General features: G+C 45.4%; 1 pseudogene; it reads left to right on the forward strand.

Moving 5' to 3' along the window:
- The first annotated feature begins 1,821 nt into the window (after positions 1 to 1,821).
- On the forward strand, positions 1,822 to 2,323 carry LOC105517934 (annotated as a pseudogene).
- Positions 2,324 to 2,797: the final 474 nt, after the last annotated feature.

Here is a 2,797-nt window from a genome sequence, read left to right on the forward strand (position 1 = left end):
GATGATTCTCAGTTTTAAATTTTCCTCTCTTCCCCCAAAAAGAGAAAAATGATTTTCATGGAAAGCATGTTTCAGGGAAGTCGCTTTTTTCCTCTGTATAAGGTCACCACCTCACTAGTGACCTTGAGGGAGGCTTCCTCCCTGGCCCCAGGTGTCTGACAAAGTCTGCTCTAGTGGCCCCTGGGTAGAGGTCTGGCAGTGCGGGGGATTTGTGCTGTGAGACCTGGAAGGTACCTGTGACTGGGACAGAAGGAAGGTCGCAGGCAGCCATGGAGAGCCTCGTCAGGAGAGCAGCTCCTGCTGCTGCCTTGCTGGGATAAAGGCACACAAACGGCCCCCCTGTGGCAAGGGCTCCAGCCCCCGTTCTAGATGAGGGCTGTAGTGATGGCCCCTGGCCCTTGCCCCTCCCCACGCGCTGTCCCTCACATCACTGGGTGAGCAGGGCTTTCCAGAGCCATGGCCTTGTTCAGGTTTTAAAATTTAAAGCTTGATTCTGCAGACACCACAATAAGCCATATTTTTTCACGAGGACCCTGGGGGAGGCAGTGGGGCAGGGGTGGTCACTCGCTGACTGTGAAGTCACAATTTGACAGCTGTAACTGTCTGCTGTTTTTATTCCTGGTACACCTCCCAGAATGCCTGGTCTCCAGAAACATTTTTTGATAGCTCAAATAGACACCTGGGCCAAGTCTCCTTGGTCCCAGGAAAATGGGAGGCAGTTGCCCATCGGGCCCTTACTCCTGTGCCGGGAGTGACCAGTGGGCTGCTGGGATGGGGTCGGATGGAGGATGTGACACTACTGCCTGGGAACTGAGCATGCGGCAGTGGGGAGTGTGGGGCTTGGCTGTCAGGCCAGCACAGCAGCAATTAAAACATACTTTCAATTCAACAAACAAATGCCTCCATTTAAAAATGGGCAAAGGACTTGAATAGACACCTCTTCAGAGAAGGTATACCAGTGGCCAATAAGGACACAATTTCAATTCAACAAACAAATGCCTCCATTTAAAAATGGGCAAAGGACTTGAATAGACACCTCTTCAGAGAAGGTATACCAGTGGCCAATAAGGACACAAAAAGATGGTCCACATCACTGATCAATGGGGAAATGGAAGTCAAAACCACAATGAGATACCGCCTCATGTCCATTAGCGTGACTATAAACAACAACAGAAAATAACAAGTGTTGGTGAGGATGTGGAGAAACTGCAACCCTTATGCACTGCTCATGAAAATGCAAAATGGTACAACCGCTATGGAAAACGTTATGGCCATTCTTCAAAGAATTAAACATAGAATTATCATCTGATCCAGCAATTCTGCTTCTGAGCCTATACTCAAAAAAAGTGAAAGCTGGGACCCGAACAGATGTTCATACACCAGTGTTGCTCATAGCAACCACATTCACAGTAGCCAAAAGGTAGAAGTAACCCAAGTGTCCATCAGTGATGAATGAATAAACAAAATACACTAGATGCATACAATGGAAGATGATTTAGCCTTGAAAAGGAAGGAAGTTTTGATACACACTATAGCGTGGATGAACCTTGAAGACATTATGCTAAGTGAAATAAGCCAGTCACGAAAGGACCAATACTGGAGGATTCCACTTACATGAGGTACCTAGAGTAGTATGGATTGGATTCACAGACAGAAGTAGAATGGTAGTTGCCAGGGGATGTGGGGAGAGAGCTATCATTTAATGGGCAAAGGGTTTCAGTTTAAGAAAATGAAATGCTCTGGAGATAGATGGTGGAGAAGGTTGAAAAACAATGTGCATGCAGGCTTTGCAGATGCTGCTGCCGCTGCTGGATCCCCATACTGTCAGCCATGGTCAACCCCGCCATGTTCTTTGACGTCACTGTTGATGGTGAGTCCTTGGGCCACGTCTCCTTTGAGCTGTTTGCAGACAAGTTTCCAAAGACAGCAGAAAACTTTCATGCTCTGAGCACTGGAGAGGAAGGATTTGGTTATAAGGGTTTCTGCTTTCGCAGAATTATTCCAGGGTTTTATGTCTCAGGGTGATGACTTCACATGCCATAATGGCACTGGTGGCAAGTCCGTCTACAGGAAGAAATTTGATGATGAGAACTTCATCCTAAAGCATACAGGCTCTGGCATCTTACCATGGCAAATGCTGGACCCAACATGAACGCTTCCCAGTTTTTCATCTGCACTGCCAAGACTGAGTGGTTGAATGGCAAGTATGTGTGGTCTTTGGCAAGGTGAAAGAGGGCATGAAGATTGTTGAGGCCATGGAGGGTCCAGGAATGGCAAGACCAGCAAGAAGATCACCACTGCTGACAGTGGACAACTCCAGTAAATTTGACTTGTGTTTTATCTTCATCACCCGACCATTCCTTTGTAGCTCAGCAGGGCACCCCTGCTCCCCATTTGCTCACAGTATCCTAGAATCTTTGTGCTCTTGCTGTAGTTCCCTTTGGGTTCCATGTTTTCCTTGTTCCTTCCATGCCTAACTGGATTACAGAGTTAAATTTATGATTATGAAATAAAACCTAAATAGCAAAATAGTGTGCATGCACTTAATGCCACTGAACTGTACATTTAAACACGGTTAAAATGGTAAATGTTGTGGCATGTATGTTTCATCACAATAAAAAAATAGATTTCCAGACATATTCCAAAGTGATTCTCCTTGTAAAGTCTTTTTAAAATTCACTTAGGAAAAAAATGTGTTTAACAATTTAGCAACTCTTCTAGGGCACTTGCCGTGTTACCCACTCTGTGCTGAGCATTGCATTACATTTATTTATTATTATTTTATTTGAGGTATAAT

This window comes from Colobus angolensis, unplaced genomic scaffold (genome assembly GCF_000951035.1).
Source record: "Colobus angolensis palliatus isolate OR3802 unplaced genomic scaffold, Cang.pa_1.0 Scaffold109, whole genome shotgun sequence".
In the NCBI taxonomy this organism is placed as follows: Eukaryota; Metazoa; Chordata; class Mammalia; order Primates; family Cercopithecidae; genus Colobus; species Colobus angolensis.